Here is an 18,311-nt window from a genome sequence, read left to right on the forward strand (position 1 = left end):
TTTTGGCGTTTAAATCAAAGCGAAAGACCTTGTCGTTAACTCTCGCCAAATTTCGTTCACCGTCAAGCTAGCAAGTGCAATAAAACATGGCTATAAATCCAGAACCGTGATGGTACTAATTTTTTTACAACAGGTACTATTTTTTTCAATAAGAGTACTATTTTTTGGTATGGTCAAATTATTTTTTCGTGCCCATTTTTTTTTTGAGGCCGCTAGCTTGACGCACACCCTGAGGGTGCCCAGTCCGAGAGGAAAAATATTTGAATAAGCGCTGATTGAGGGAAATCGTCGACCACGCCGGCGGGGTCGGTATCGAGGTAAAAGTTTATGTATGTGTGTGGGGATTTAGTATCAATTCCATCTACGTACAATTATAAGTCGGCAGACATTTCATCCCTATGTTGTGGATATGCCACCAATCCGCACTAAACATATTGCATCTTCCTTTTTGATGCGAACAGCAAAGGACTGGAACTGTCTGCCATCGTCTGTTTTTCTAACTCATCTAATCTGGCAGTCTTCAATGCTAGAGTGAATAGGCATTTGCTACGTAAGCGTGATTCACCCTAGGCCACATCGTCTCTTACCATAAGCTGAGATTGTTGTCAAACGCAAGCCTATTTATAAAAAAAAAGCAAACGTGGCTGTAAGTTGTCTTTTGATTACCTGTAGTTCTACCCACTTTTGCGCGCATGAGTCATAAGTAGACTAATCTCTACTTCAGCTTGGCAACCTCTGTAATAATAATCCATTGTAGAGGTTGTCAACATTTCATCATCATCACCATCACCAGCCCATTAACGTCCCCACTGCTGGGGCACGGGCCTTCCCTATGGATGGATAGGGAGATCGGGCCTTAAACCATCACGCGGGCCCAGTGCGGATTGATGGTTATTAACGACTGCTAATGCGCCGGGACCAACGGCTTAACGTGCCTTCCGAAGCACGGAGGACCTCGAGGTGAAAACTTTTTTTTTGAGAGGTTGTCAACATTGAAACTTGTAGAAACTATCCTTAGTTAGACGTAACCTAATGGCTACTTTGGCTACTTTGGCTACTTTGGCTACTTTGGCTTGACAACCTCTGTAACAGATTATCATTACAGAGGTTGTCAACATTTAAAATTGTAGAAACTGTCTTTAGTTAGACATAACACACCTTAGCTACTTTGGCTTGGCTTAATGGATTATCATTGCAGAAGTTGTCAACATTTAAACATTGTAGAAACTGTCTTTAGACGTAACCTAATGACTACTTTGGCTTTACAAGCTCTGTAATGGATTATCATTGTAGATGTTGTCAGCATTTAAACATGTAGAAACTGTCCTTAGCTAGACGTAACCTAATTAAGTCGCTACTTTGGATGGATCATTACAGAGGTTGTCAACATTTAAACTTGTAGATACATTCCTTAGTTAGACATAGCCTAATGGCTACCTTGGCTACTTTGGCTTGGTTTAACAAATTATCATTACAGAGGTTGTCAACATTTAAACATGAATCCTTCGTTAGACGTTGAAGCTAAGATATACAGGTATCTAGTTAGACTAAGTAAATGTAGGTTTCATCGTCTAAGTGTACATTCAACTGTGTACATTGAACAAGTTAGAAACACCATGTTTGGCTACCTAGCAATCCTAGCACATTAAACATGCAGAAAGCTGAACAGTAAATTGGGTAGAATAACAGGGTGTTAGTGACAACGTAACGAAATTTTTTAATGATTCGGACTATAATTCTAAGTTGATATCCAGTGGAATTTTCCGTCGCAAAAGTATCGCAAAAATTACAAACTAAAATGTTCACGAACACGATTTATCTGAAGACGACTTGCAGTTTTGATAAATGATGCATGGTCACACAACACCACAATAGAGTGCTTTTTTTAACGCCGTAGGTACGACCCCGGTGGTCCAGTGGTTCAGCGTCGTGCTCACGATTTGGAGGTCCCGGCTTCGAATCCCGGTGGGAACAAATCACTTTGTGATCCCTAGTTTGCTTAGGACATTACAGGCTGATCACCTGATTGTCCAAAAAGTGAGATGATCCGTGCTTCGGAAGGCACGTTAAGCCGTTGGTCCCGGTTGTTAGTCGCTACATGAGTCATGTAAAGGGCCTATGGTGGCTCAATTATAACCCTGACACCAGGGTTGATGGGGTTGGTAATCCACCTTACAACCCACACGATAGAAGAAGAACACCGGAGGTCAATATAATTACCGTAAACAGAAAAAAAATATCCAGGAATCTTTTGTCGTTTTGCAAATATCCCGTTGGAACTTACTTATGTGTGGCACCTAATTACTTAAGTTCGAACTGGATTTTTGCAAAAAGAGAAAAGATTCTACGATATATTTTTCATTGCATGATCGAAAATCCACCTATAGGTGTCCACCTGTCCATCCACCTGTTTGTTTGTTTGCTTTAAAATACAAAGGAAATTTACACATAATATTTATCCTTACATAAAACATATGCGAGCTTATCCCTAATTGGGATTTCTTCCAGCTAACCTCGGGCATTGACCTTGGCTATTGTCGTTGTCATGTTTTTTAGAATTATGAAAAGTCAAAGATTTTTACAAATTACTAACAATACTTCACTTAATTTACAAAAGTACCATCCTTTCAAAGCTTCCAGTTGCCAAATAACAAAATTAAAAACAATAAAATACTCAACCAATACGTTCGAAAAGTCGTTTAAAATAAAATAACAAACGTACAAAATGTCGAGGAAAAATGAAAAGAGAAAAGTAGGAAAGTTTAAATTACTCTTTGAAGAGGAGTGAAGAGAAGTGAGGAAGAGTGATAGATGGACCCGTGATGAACGCACAGATAGCTGTAACTTATCGGGATGAAATTAGATTCCAATAAAAAAAGTGTATTTAGGGCGAAGGATGTAGTGTTGTGATCGTTCAGATGAATTATACTTAGTATTCTGGTAACTGTTAAGATAGAAACACGATTGGTTGACAAAAAGTAATTCAAAATTCAAATAAGTACATGACCATAAATTATCTGGCCAGATACAGGTTCAATATTTTCACAGTAATGACCTCTGTGGTGCAGTGGTTGAGCGCTGGGGTCATGATCCGGGGGTCCCGGGTTCGAATCCCGGTGGGAACATATCACAAAAATCACTTTGTGATCCCTAGTTTGCTTTGGACATTACTGGCTGATCACCAGATTGTCTGAAAGTAAGATGATCCGTGCTTCGGAAGGCACGTTAAGCCGTTGGTCCCGGTTACTACTTACTGATGTAAGTAAGTAGTCGTTACATGAGCCATGTCAGGGGCCTTTGGCAGCTCAATAGTAACCCTGACACCAGGGATGAGGTTGGTACTCCACCTCACAACCCACACGATAGAAGAAGAATTACACTGGTTCCGTTGCTTGCTTCTCAAAACGGGAAGTGAGCGTCTGTCTGTCAACCCTTTTTTCTTTTTTTTATTAGTAATACTTACTCGTAAGTATTTACTTAATATTTTTCTGATAATCCTTACAAAACATGAACTTGCGAGGTGTTTCGACCCACCAGGGTCGATTAATTCTTTCAAATATTTTTCCTCTCAGACGACGCTTTGAGCCGAGGTTCGCGCCCAACTGGGCACCCTCAGGCATGTTGTCGTAAACGTTGTACCGGGTGAGAGCCTTCAGCGCCCCCCATTTGTCCGGCCAAGTAGTTAATGCCATCTGCGGCAAACCTACAATAAGTCACGTCAAAAAAATGAAGGTTACTTATACCAGTAATAGTTACCAACCTAATACCACTACTCACCACATCCCTAACCGGAATAAAAGATGAGTTTTACTGGCAAAGCCCTTCTGATTTTATCAGGTTTCCATCGACTTCAAAGCCCCTTTATCTTGAAGCGGAATGGCTTCAACTGACTTCAACGCATACTTGAAGTGCGAAAGTGATATGTGCTCGAAGTATTTCGCTTTGTGGGATTTCTTTTCCTTGCGTTCTTTTGAGGAATGTGAATACATTTGCACAACAGCCACCGTAGTTTAGTGGTTAGAGCGTTAGGCTCACGATCTGGAGATCCGGGTTCGATTCCCGATGGGGACATTGTCGAAATCACTTTGTGAGACTGTCCTGTAAGGACTTTTCAGGCTTGAATTACCTGATTGTACGAAAAAGTAAGAGGATTCCGTGCTTCGGTGGCCACGTTAAGCCGTTGATAATAGCCGTAAAAACACCTCCACCAACCCGCATTGGAGCAGCGTGGTGGAGTATGCTTCATACCCCCTTCGGTTGATTGATGGGAGGCCTGTGCCCAGCAGTGGGATGTATATAGGCTGTTTATGTTATGTTATGTTATGAATACACTTGAATAGATTAAAGACGTTTTCGTTCTTATGCATTTTTTGAGGCATAGCTGAAAATCAGCGTTGTGGCACTCCCTTAATGTCGTAGTGAGAGCACTTCTAAAAGTAGCATTATTATAAACCGCGTACGGTCACGAGTACTAATATGTATTCACTTTGAAACCATGTCACATTAACTTTTTTGACAAATTAAACCGTACCTCTCATTAAATGTCAAAATATGATAGTGCGACAGGGTTCTACAGTGGGTACATGTATATATTCGTGAGTTTATGTTTATTTATTTAAAAAAAAAGCATTCCAAACTTAAATATTTAAAACTCTTAAGAATGCATTAAATGTGGTAGTTGGAAAAACGTAAAAGAAAAAAGCCGTCTATTATTCAACGAATGTTGGCATAGCAGTAAAACAAATAAGTTTGCATGTAACCCTGTGAATAGGTCTTTAAATGCTGTACTGGTATATCGAAAAGTATATTTAAATATGTTAGGCCAGGCGCGCACTACGAGTTTTTCGCCGCGCGGCAGAAAAGAACAGCGGCATAATGTCGCACTGTAATTCTGCGCCGCTGCGTCGGCTCTGCCGTCAAGTGCGCGCAATACAATTTAAAACTGTTTGGTACAGTATTACAGTGCGACATTATACCGCTGCTTTTTTCTGCCGCGCGGCGAAAAACTCGTAGTGCGCGCCTGGTCTTAAGGTGGGTACTGACTGGTGTTACGAGGGGCAATGTAAAGTGTTACACAGCGAGCGTTCGTGCTGTCAGTACAGGGAAATAAGGCGCTCGTAGCGAGTATTAACACTGATTTAAGGACATGACGTTACATAATATGATATTATCATGTTCGTTGCGAATAGTATAGAATACATGTTACTTAAAAAAAAAGTGTCATGGAGAAAGCGACAAGAGCGTGGCACTTAAATTAGTGATTCTAGAATAGGGTAGTTTCCAACTAGTCAAATCAGTCATTTTTTACTAAAGAATTTAATAGAAGACTTAGATATTACTATGGAATTTCTATGAAAAAGCAACCCGTGACGACGTAGAAAAACGTGACAAAATGTCGCACTTATTATTACATTTTTCTTAATTAAAAATCAATGACTTACTTAAATAGAAAAAAAAGAAGTAGCAATAAAGTGTTAAGTGACATGGTAACAAATACTGAGGGGGATGATTCAGACCAAGATTCTGGAGTTGATATCACTTGATATCAAATCAGAATCAAAGCCTGAATCATCCCTCAAAGTTTTCGTTACGATGTCACTAACACGCTGTATACTTTAAATAGGTACTAATATGAATGTTCATAGCTTCAGTGTTATTGCTCAGTTAATGTTAGCGATATAACGATACCTATCTTAGCAATAACACTGAACAAGCAATAATCGCGGCTAAAACACTTGTGCGACTAACGATCCCGATTAGTCGCACTAACAAATTACTTGCAATAAATACCACCTGACTTCGTGCGGGCGCGCCATTATGTTTCCTTTATTTTACTTTTAGTTTAGATAATGTATCCTTACAACTTAAAAGGAGAAATTATCCACGTTGAGCTTTTTATTTCAAACTAGCGACCCGCCTCGGCTTCGCTCGGGTGCAATGCTGAGGAAAAAACGAAATTATTCACGTCATCGCCTTAAACACCTCAAAAATAACAGTATTTCTCCACTATTTAATGGATATTATTATACATATAAACCTTCCTCTTGAATCACTCTATCTATTAAAAGAACCGTATCAAAATCCGTTGTGTAGTTTTAAAGATTTAAGCGTACATAGGGATATAAGGACAGAAAGAGCGACTTTGTTTTATACTATGTAGTACTATAGATATACATACATAGATAAAAACTCACGCCTATTTCCCCCAGGGCTAAGCGAGACTATGGAATTTTGCTTCGATCCTGACACACTTCTCCTGCTTCCTCCAAATTCATCAATCGTTTCATACACGTTTCATAACGGTAAAAATTAATTCAAAAATGTTAGTTTGAAGTGTAAAATTACTTTACAATGTTAATGGTGCACACCAACTAATTTTATTTTCAGTTATATCTATCATTTTCTTATCCCCTGAAAGGGAAAAGGACAGGTAATCGACAGGCATTAATTTATGGAACACACGTCAGTTTTAAGCATAAGTAAATCTATTAAATATAAATCTATATATTCACTAATTTACTCATTCTTCCTAAAATTAAGAGCTCAACAACAATCATCCATCCCTTTCCTTTTTGGCGAATAAGAAAATGACGGGTATAACTTAAAATAAAATTAGGAGGTGTCTGCAGGAATCGGGGCTAATGTATTCTTACAACTAAAAAGGAGAAATTTTTCATCTTTATCAAGTTGCATGTCTAGAGTAATTATTCTTCTTTTTAATTTAATTATCGTTAGGCGATTAATCCACCGACGAGAGCGCAGCTCTTAAATAAAGAGAAAGATCGATAGGCCGCATGGCCCTGTCGATGCTGTAAAAAAAACAATAGGATAAATATATTTTACAGATAATTAATGCTCGGTTCCCGACTTACACCAAGCCACTAATGAGTTGCATGAAGTCTCATGAGAGTGAAAGAAGCGACCGTGGTGTGACAAGATCGTAGTAAGTGGAATTCCTTGATGGGTATCTGCCTCGGGAGATAGACTTGATTTTACGTATGTATGTAACAATGTACGTACCAATGTACGTACCAATGTATGCACCAATGTACGTACCAATGTACGTACCAATGTATGCACCAATGTATGTACCAGTGTATGTATCCATTTATGTATCAATGTATGTACCATTGTATGTACCAATGTATGTACCAATGCATACACCAATGTATGTACCAATGTATGTACCAATTCAAATTCAAATCTTTTGTTTTGGATATACAGGGTGTTAGTGACATCGTAACCATTATTCTGAGTAGTTATCAACTGGAATTTAAAAACATGATAATTTTCATGAATTTTCGGACAGAAAATTCTACTTGATATTAACTCAGAAACAGGGTCTGAATCTTCCCCCTCGGTGTTCGTGACGATTTCACTAACACCCTGTATAGCTTGCACCATCAAGGATGTATAAATGTATAACTTGTTGTCTGTACCTGGTTAGCAAGTAATTTGCACTATATTTGATTCTCGGACGTTCTTAGTTTTTATGTTTACTTACCAGCAGTGTGGTACGTGCCTTTAACTGGCATGCAAGCTACTGCTCTATTTTACTGGCAAGTGTATGTATGTGCCTTTACACCTGAAGTATGCATCCTCACCTTACGTCACCACTGTTTAACTTACATTTCGACAAAGTTTTCGTACTTTGTCGTGGACGAACGTTGTGCGACGCTGAGGCAAGTCCTGTTGGGTTTCGATACTTAAGATATTTATTGCATTCCTGATGTTTTTACACAGGTCTTAAAAGTAAAGGAAAGTATAAACAGGAACCCTGTAACGGCACTACAACGTAAATAATAAGAAGAATAAAATTTGGTAAAATGTAAGATCAATCCAACGAGTTTTTCCTCTTGAACTGCACGCGACCAAGGGTGGTATTAATAAACTAATCTCAAGAGGAGCTCGGTGGCGCAGCGGTTAACGCGCTCGGCCTGCGATTGTTGAAGTAAAGCAACTTTCATAGGCCGGTCATAGGATGGGTGACCACAAAAAAAAATTTCATCTCGAGCTCCTCCGTGCTTCGGAAGGCACGTTAAGCCGTTGGTCCCGGCTGCATTAGCAGTCGTTAATAACCATCAATCCGCACTGGGCCCGCGTGATGGTTTAAGGCCCAATCTCCCTATCCATTCATAGGGAAGGCCCGTGCCCCAGCAGTGGGGACGTTAATGGGCTGATGATGATGATGATGAGTACTCAATCAAGGCGAGCTATGAGGCTGCCGCTGCGTCTGTTCGATTATAACTTAGACTGGTGACCTCTTGGTTTTTCCAGTTCTGGCAGTGTAACGGCTGTTGCTTGGTTACTTGATCAACAACCTGCTTCTTCTGTCGAGTGGGTTGTGAGGCGGATTTCTAACCTCATCAACCCTGGTGTCAGGGTTACTTTTGAACCGCCAAAGGCCCCTGACATGACTCATGTAACGACTACGTACTTACATCAGTAAGAAGTAACCGGGACCAACGGTTTAACGTGCCTTCCGAAGCACGGATCGTCTTACTTTCGGACAATCAGGTGATCAGTCTGCAATGTCCTAACCAAACTAGGGGTCAGAAAGTGCTTTTTGTGATATGTCCCCACCGGGATTCGAACTGAGGGCCTCCGGATCGTGAGCTTAACGCTCAACCACTGGACCACGGAGGCCGTTGAACAACTGCTGTTTTCGAATGTTACATAGAAAATTTTCTCTCCGAATGAAATATTTTTTTACGTTGCATTTTAAATTATCTTTAAATATTATGACTGTACAGTCCAAGATGCTTCTCCGTTAGTATCCTCAGACTAATAGCAGTGCAAATATTAATTTCCAAGAAATATTAGTACTCAATGTTTCGGATAGATGGCGTTGGTTTCGGCTTAATGACGATATAGACCGAAAAAAATCGCATAGACAGAATGACAACCCGGTGGTGTAATTTAATACTCACTAAAGAAAGTAAGTAGTTCTCAGTAGTGTATATTCTTCTCTGTTTCTTTTTCTTATTCCAGACTTTACGTAAGTATAAAAAGTCATGAGACTTTTTTTTTACGTTGGGAAATGCGTTACGCATATTTGGGACACGTTATGTGGGACTCCCCGGGTGTCGCCACCCGGTATACCCACTAAAACCCAACGGTGTTCCTCTTTGCCGCCGTGTGGCGGGGATACGGGAACGCAATGCACACAACCGCGTCCCCGCCGGAAAAAAAAAAGTCATGAGACCTGACAAATTCACGTACAAAGTTTGGAGTCGGTTCAAGAGTTACGATTTGCCGCTCTCGTGTAGTGTAAGTTTTGCGCTTTTTGCACTTTTGTGTACAAAGAGCAAAGTTTTCGAGGTTAATGCGTCGAGGGCAAGTCAACACTTTATTCGAAGAGCAAATAATTGTTAATTCAGTGAACTTTTATTTTGTACATTATTTTGTTGCGAAAAGTAAAAAGTATTTACAGTTAAGTATTTATGCTTGTGGATAATCCAGTCAGCATTTTCAACTTTATATGGAATTATTTTATTTATTTATTATTTATTCCTAAAAAAGTAGCATGGAAAATGCTGCACCGACAAGAGCGTGGCTCTTAAATTGATGATGATGATGGAATTATAAGCACTAGGTATTGTAGAACAATTTTATTTTTAATTATTTTGAAAATTCCAATGCCATCAAGATATGAGCCAAACGCGAAGAATTCTTCAATCAAAGATTTTTTTTTTATTTTAGGCTCGCACGGTCGTTGGCGCAGGATTAGGTATATTTCGTATCGTCTGAGAGAATTATCTTTGTAAGAGTTAATCGACTACGCCGGCGGGGTCGGTATCTACGTATAGTGTTTGTTGACGCAAGCTGATTGGCCGTCTCGATGGCTAGAGTAATTGGGTCGTCAGGGTTCTATCATGACCTTTGGGCGCCGATTATTTTCAGTATCATCCCTAAGCTGCAGGTTAAAGCTGTAGGTTTGAGTCCAGTACAAGCCCAAACCAATGATAATCGAATTTGTTGTCGAATACATGTTTGGATCATAAATAATTATCACGTGGTCAGCGGTGAAGAAAAACATCGTGAGGAAACCCACATTCCTGAGAAATGCATTTTCAGTGGTATGTGACTTAACCTGTATTGGGCTGGTTTTCCCTTCGTGGGTTGGATGGTTAGATAAGCTATCGCTTCTGTAAAAACCTGACTTGTCAAATCATAAGGTTAGGTAAGCGGGATGAAAAACGAAATAATGCTAGGGAGATGACGATCGCTAAGCTGAAGCCGTAAAGTACCAGGAGATTTAACAGCCTCCGTGGTCTAGTGGTTAGAGCGTTAGGCTCACGATCTGGAGGTCCGGGTTCGATTCCCGATGGGGACAATGTCGAAATCACTTTGTGAGACTGTCCTTTGTTTGGTAAGGACTTTTCAGGCTTGAATCACCTGATTGTCCGAAATAGTAAGATGATTCCGTGCTTCGGAAGGCACGTTAAGCCGTTGGTCCCGGCTATTAGCCGTAAAAACACCTCCACCAACCCGCATTGGAGCAGCGTGGTGGAATATGCTCCATACCCCCTTCCGGTTGATTGAGGGGAGGCCTGTGCCCAGTGAGACGTATATAGGCTGTTTATGTATGTATATTCGGTATTCATAGTCAAAATCTCATCTGACATGACTAATAACACAAAAATGACGCGGATTATTCACAAAACCCTAACCCCTCGACGTTGCGACACCACAAGATAGGATCATGTCACACACAAGCCGTCACTTCGCATTTTCGGGTAATAGTGAAAAACGGCGACGTACCGACAGTACATTCATCATAGGCGTACCTGTTATCCATTACGTATCACTCTGGAAGGGACAGTGACAAATTGTACACTGTCGATTGTAGTGTCAGTGTGTGAGAGTCTTAAGTGTCGAAAAACTGGGATAGGCTTTCAGTCAATTGATTTTTTACGCGCTATGATGTTGAGTGAGGAGCACGGTGGCGCAGCGGTAAACGCGCTCGGTCTGCGATTGTTGAAGTTAAGCAACTTTCGCAAAGGCCGGTCGTAGGATGGGTGACCACAAAAAAAAAGTTTTCATCTCGAGCTCCTCCGTGCTTCGGAAGGCACGTTAAGCCGTTGGTCCCGGCTGCATTAGCAGTCGTTAATAACCATCAATCCGCACTGGGCCCGCGTGATGGTTTAAGGCCCGATCTCCCTATCCATCCACAGGGAAGGCCCGTGCCCCAGCAGTGGGGACGTTAATGGGCTGATGATGATGATGTTGAGTACACTGAGCGTACGGAAAGTATAAAAAGTGTAGCATAGTGTGTTAGTGAAGTCTCTTCTTCTATCGTGTGGGTTGTGGAGTACCAACCTCATCAACCCTGGTGTCAGGTTACTATTGAGCCGCCAAAGGCCCCAGACATGGCTCATGTAACAACTACTTACTTACATCAGTATATAGTAACCGGGACCAACGGCTTAACGTGCCTTTTGTGATTAGCCAGTAATGTCCTAACCAAACCTAGTTAGTGTTAGTGTAGTGTGTGTAATGTGTGTGTGATAAGTGTAGTATTTAGTGAAATGGGCTGCTTATTACCTGTCTTTGGACCGCCTGCGCGTTGGGCTCACGATTCGGAGGTTCCGGGTTCTAATCCGGGTGGAGACATATCACAAAAACTAGCTTTGGGATCCCTAGTTTGGTTAGGACGTTGGAGGCTGATACCACGATTGCCCGAAAGTAAGATGATCCGTACTTCGGAGGGCACGTGAAGCACTCGGTTCCGGCTATCATTTACTTAACTTAGTATGTAGTCATTACATGAGTCATGTCAGGGGCCTTTGGCGGCTTAATAGCAACACTGGGTTGATAAGGTTGGTCATTGACCTTTCAGAAGAAGCACTATTAATTCTTAAATAGAACTATAATAGTAGTAGCAAGTGATATAAATGCGGCGCGATCCATCAGATATGACGCCTATTGGCGGTGGAGGGGGAATTCCCGAAATTTCCGGAATTCCGGTTCCGGAAGTGACCACTTCCGGTTGACTAGCGGAAGTGGCGTTGTTTACCGGATTAGGATGTACGTAACCGTCGGTCTTTGGTCAAATCTGGTGTTTGGAAAACTTAGGGCCCCGTTTAAGTTAATGTGTGTGTGTGTAATAAATATGTGTGGGTGGTGATGAGTTTATGTATATGTGATACATAACATAACAGCCAGTATATCCTTCCTGATGTCGCTTAGTTACGTATCTGAAATTTTTGCCGAGTCTGATTTGCTCTTTGTTCTATTGTCAATAAGACACAAATTATTTTAGCAAAATTTTGCAGATACGTCAGTTTGTAAAATCAGCCACGATTATGTTCGAAGCCAGAGGTATAGAGATGTAATTTACTTATGTATAATGTGAATTAGGTAGTATCCTAGGTCAAAGATAAATTATGAAATACAGATTAAGTACTTGAATCCAATCTTACTTCTCTCTGTCTCTCTCTCTGTTTCTTCTTTTACTTTTTTGTTTCTTCTTTCTTTATCTTATTCTTTTTGATTGTAGTTGTTCTAAATCTGTTGTGCAACATTTTCTTTTTAATGTTGTTTATGACTTTTAATCAAGAAAACCTAATGATAAGTCCGATATTTTATCACGTTTCTCTATGACACGACGAAGTGTGTTTTTTCTTCATTTTTATACACATTCCATTGTCTTTTCTTTTCTTTTCTTTTCTTTTCTTTTCTTTTCTTTTCTTTTCTTTTCTTTTCTTTTCTTTTCTTTTCTTTTCTTTTCTTTTCTTTTCTTTTCTTTTCTTTTCTTTTCTTTTCTTTTCTTTTCTTTTCTTTTCTTTTCTTTTCTTTTCTTTTCTTTTCTTTTCTTTTCTTTTCTTTTCTTTTCTTTTCTTTTCTCTTTTCTTTTCTTTTGTTTAATATTTTGTTGTTGCAGGATATTCGCCAAAACGATGCATCGTTTATCGCGCTCGATGTGATAATACTTATAATGTATGTGCATAATAATAAGCTCAGGTGCGATTCGAGTTACTAACTTGCTTATAAACAACGGTGAACGTGAACCGGCAATTGAACTAATTGCAGCCTCTGTAGCTAGTTATTTCTTGCAACTTATTGTATACTTACATATATAAATATAATGTGTAGCATAGATAAGTTTTGTATCAACGACCTCCGTGGTTCAGTGGTTGAGCGTTGGGCTCACGTTCCGGAGGTCCCGGGTTCGAATCCCGGTGGGAACATATCACAGAAATCACTTTTCTTTTTTCTTGTTGGTTACTCTACTATGGGGTCTAAAACTTGCTTCATTGTGGCCTTTTTAACCCCTCAAGTGTCAGTCGCATACATAAAATGGTGAGGCGATGGTGGTGGTGGCGTCCAAGTGTGACAGGGCCCTAGTGTATGGACGATAGACGGGTGACCAACCTATTATCATGTCTACCGGGTTCAAACTCTCCTTACTACAAAACGTAGACTAAGATAATACCAGGTTTAAAATATAGCCCGTGCCCAAAGAAGGGACTTTCAAGGCGACATTTCTAGAAAAAATATAGATGGCGCTGTACAGATTTCCTTTCGTACAGAGTTCGACATATGCACCTTTTATCTTTGTTTTTGGGTAAGTATAAATGACGACCCTTTTTATGTCACCCAGGCATAATTAGATAGATAGATAGATAAAATACTTTATTGAGCACAATGGACACAAAATACAGAGATAAGGACAACATATACAGAAAAGCACAACAGGCGGCCTTATTGCTCATGCAGCAATTTCTTCCAGGCAACCTTTGGGTACAGGAAAATTTTGTTCAAGTATAAAAATAGCGGGTAATTACATCTTCCACCCATTATTATTCTAATCAAAATAAAGAGAAGCAACATAATTTATACATAATGTGATCCAAACTATCGAGCAACAATTATTTTTATACATATGCTTCCGCCATTACATTGTATTTTGGATTAATTATGTACTCGAGAAAATAGGTAATTATCACGTTAAAGGTGTACAACGCCATTCTATATTGTTTTTGGTGAACGTAGCCTGGAAAGTCCTCATTAGAGGTGACGGTTCCCAAACTATGTACAGCTTTTTCACTCAGCATTTACAAGTTTAGTAAATACTCGTACTTATTATTTAACTGCAATCTATAATACGTGTTAATAACAAAAACGGCCTCTGTGGTCCAGTTTGAGCGTTGGGCTCACGATCCGGAGGTCCCGGGTTCAAATCCCGGTGGGGACACATCACGAAAATCACTTTGTGATCCCCAGTTTGTTTATAGGACATTACAGACTGATCACCTGATTACCCCGATACCGACCCCGCCGGCGTGGTCGACGATTTCCCTCATTCAGCGCTTATCGCTATCGACCCACTAGGGTCGATTAATTCTTTCAAATATTTTTCCTCTCAGACGACGCCCTGAGCCGTTCGCGCCCAACTGGGCACCCTCAGGCCTGTTGTCTTAAACGTTGTACCGGGTGAGAGCCTTCAGCGCTCCCCGTTTGTCCGGCCAAGTAGTTAATGCCATCTGCGGCAAATCTACAATAAGTCACGTCAAAAAAAAAAACACCTGATTGTCCGAAAGATAGAAGGCACGTTAAGCCGTTGGTCCCGGTTACTACTACTTACTAATGTAAGTTAGTAGTCGTTACATGAGGCATGTCAGCCTTTGGCGGCTCAATCGTAACCCTGAAACCAGGGTTGGTGAGTTCGTTCGTTGACCTTACAGCCCACACGACAGAAGTCATCTTTCATCACCCTGGTACACACAAACTACACCTGAGGGGTTAAAAAGGTCACATCTAATCTAGCTATTCATCTAAAAAAGCAATATTGCAATTTGACATTTGCGCATATTGATAGGGTTGGTAATCCTACACGATAGAAGAAGACAACAAAAACATAATTTTACCCCAAAAACTTACTAACTTAACTTAAAAACACGGCTTTGCCCCACAAAAATAGGCAAGAATTTCCGTCCGGGATAATTCAGAAATACGAGAAACCGGGGTAGATAAGATAAGGGTATTATTTATAAAAGGATGGGGGATTAATTCTGTCACTTCCTTTGTTGGGTTGGGCGACGATTTCTCCTGTTTTTCTTAAGGTCACCTTGGGTCAAGGGTTGACTGTGATTGGCTGGTGTGCGTGTTCTTGGCGACATACGTAAGTTTCTGTTCCTAACTGGATATTTTTAAAAAGAAGGACAAAAGCCGATTGCAAATGACCACTTCTTCTTCTATCGCGTTGATTGTAATCTGGACTTCCAACCTCATCAACCCTGGTGTCAGGGTCATTATTCAACCGGTGCAATGAATCGTCAACTTTGTACTTACGTCAGTAACTGGGACCAACGGCTTGTCGTGCCTTCCAAAGCACACATTATCTTACTTATGGACAATAGGGTGATCATCCTGCAATGTCCTAACCAAAGGGGCTTACAAAGTGATTTTTGTGATATGTCCCCACCGGGATTCGAACCCGGGAGTATCGTGAGCCTGACGCTCAACCACTTCCATTCCTTCTTTTACCTTTATTCTAGGATATTTTTGCGTTAACGGTAATCTTCTTCTTCTATCGTGTGGGTTGTGAGGTGAATTACCAACCCCATCAACTCTGGTGTCAGGGTTATTATTGAGCCGCCATAGGCCCCTGACATGACTCATGTAACGACTACGTACTTACATCAGTAAGTAATAACCGGGACCAAAAGCTTACCGTGCCTTCTGAAGCAAGGATCTTTTTGCTTTTTGGACAATCGGGTGGTCAGGTTAACGGTAATGATATGCATATATCCGTATAAGTACCTCTCCTTTTGATTTCGTATTGTTCTTTTATTTCTTTTATTTTATGTCATACTTCGTTTAGAAAAAAATATCTGCCCTAAATACATATCCTACCCCACGAGGGAAAAATATTCACGCATCCAATTCCCGCAAGAACTTCAATCATTCTCACATTTTCCCGAAAGTTGGCAACACCAACACATTACATGCGTCTCGCTTGTTTTCAGTTAACCTCAAAACCTACTTAAAATTCTAACACCGTAGTTTCGCCCCGCACAATGAAAGCGCGATCGCGGCGAAAACAAACTGTTTTGATAGTACGGAATCGCGCAAATACAGTCATAATGAACGAGCGAACATTATAGGTACCTACATTTTCCATTGCTTTGTCAATGGGATGAAAATAATGATATTTTAAATTTAGATTCATTTATTTCACATTTAGTTATACAACACATTTTAGACACAATATAAAACGGTACCAACATAAATATGATCGTCGAAAATGATAACAAAAGAATGTCGACAAAAAAGATAATAAATTAAATTTAAATGTCAAAAGAGAATAAATCAATACCATGTCTTGGCTAATATGAGTAATAAATTAATTACTTATGTATAAAATAAAATTACATTCAAGTAATTACAATAACAGCCTCCGTGGTATAGTGGTTAGAGCGTTAGGCTCACGATCTGGAGGTCCGGGTTCGATTCCCGACGGGGACATTGTCGAAATCACTTTGTGAGACTATCCTTTGTTTGGTAAGGACTTTCCAGGCTTGAATCACCTGATTGTCCGAAAAAGTAAGATGATTCCGTGCTTCGGAGGGCACGTTAAGCCGTTGGTCCCGGCTATTAGCCGTAAAAACACCTCCACCAATCCGCAGTGGAGCAGCGGTGGTGGAGTATGCTCCATACCCCTCCGGTTGATTGAGAGGATGCCTGTGCCCAGCAGTGGGACGTATATAGGCTGTTTATGTTAATTACAATAAAATACAATGTCAATTTTTAATAAAATCGTCAACAGAATATAGCTCCATATCCAACGAAAGGTTTTTTAGACGGTGGCCGAATGATACGTCACATACCTAATTTTTAATGCTAGTGGGTAGAATGTTTTGTGTATAGAACACTTTTTGAAAGGATTCTATTTTTGCTACTCGTATTGTTTTTTCGGACTTGCACTAATGAGTTATTACATACACAACATAAACAGCCTATACACGTTGCACTGCTGGGCAAAGGCCTCCCCTCTGCTGCTCCACTGCGGGTTGGTTAGGTTAGGTTAGGGAGGTTAGGGCTAGTAGTAGTAGTATCGTGCCTTCCGAAGCACGGAATCATTTTACTTTTCGGACATTTGGGTGATTCAAGCCTGCAATGTCCTTACCAAACAAAGGATAGTCAAAAGAAAGGCAAAAGACAGCGACTGCGTACGGTTGCTGATACGATTTCGCGCAGTTGTGGTGCAGTCTGTGTGATGGCGGCCTAACTCTATAGTAAAAAAACAAAATATTTATTTTCAAGGTATTCCCACGCGATTTGATAGAGAGATTGGTAGGCAAAATATTTGTTACACCCCTTTCTAAGTTATTCACATATTCTAAGAAACAACGTTGTGTTTACGGTAACAATTATAAGAAGGCGTATAGGAACTTCTTGGGTTGATAGATTTAAGGGCCTATTTCACTAGGGCACCATGGTTGAGCTACCAGCGGCCAAGGAATTACTAATACTATGCGATGCAAACCTACAATACTTAGGTCTCGTCAAAAAAGCCAGCTGCTATCACTGATGTATAAATATAAGATAAGATCTTTTTTTTTTTGACGTGACTTATTGTAGATTTGCCGCATATGGCATTAACTACTTGGCCGGACAAATGGGGAGCGCTGAAGGCTCTTACCCGGTACAACGTTTAAGACAACAGGCCTGAGGGTGCCCAGTTGGGCGCGAACCTCGGCTCAGGGCGTCGTCTGAGAGGAAATATATTTGAAAGAATTAATCGACCCTATTGGGTCGATAGCGATAAGCGCTGAATGAAGGAAATCGTCGACCGCGCCGGCGGGGTCGGTATCGGGGTCCTGAAGTGTTTGGTGTCGCGAGCTGATTGGCTGCCTCTATGGCTAGAGTGATAAGATCATTTATTTCACTATAAAAGATAGCATATCCCGTTTTTCACAGGGTCCGCTTACCTAACCTGGAGATTTGACAGGTACGGTTTTTTTACGACTGCCTGTCTGACCTTCCAACCCGCGAAGGGAAAACTAGCTCAATGCAGGTTAGGTCACATACCTCCGAAAATGCATTTTTCGGGAATGTGGGTTTCCTCACAATGTTTTCATTCACCGCTGATATACGTGTATATTCAACTATATGACTAGACTAGTTCTCGAAAAAGTGGCACCGCTGAATTATTTCTGCACTTTTTTTAAAAAGTTTGCATACCAAGGGAATACCATTTTGATTCGCCCGGGTTATTCATCCATTTACTGATTGTTCCTAAAATTAAGAGCTGTCTGTCAATCATACGTCCCTTTCCTGCTCGGCGGATAAAAAAAGAAATG

The 18,311-nt window shown here is 40.5% G+C and overlaps 1 long non-coding RNA gene across 1 annotated transcript in view; it reads left to right on the forward strand.

Moving 5' to 3' along the window:
- Positions 1-784: 784 nt before the first annotated feature.
- Positions 785-18,311, forward strand: part of LOC126378245 (uncharacterized) — a 380,400-nt gene continuing 362,873 nt past the window's right edge. The window contains exon 1 of the long non-coding RNA XR_007568060.1: positions 785-960. This is a non-coding gene — a long non-coding RNA (uncharacterized LOC126378245). The remainder of the gene's footprint in view (positions 961-18,311) is intronic.

This window comes from Pectinophora gossypiella, chromosome 25, assembly GCF_024362695.1.
Source record: "Pectinophora gossypiella chromosome 25, ilPecGoss1.1, whole genome shotgun sequence".
Classification (NCBI taxonomy): Eukaryota; Metazoa; Arthropoda; class Insecta; order Lepidoptera; family Gelechiidae; genus Pectinophora; species Pectinophora gossypiella.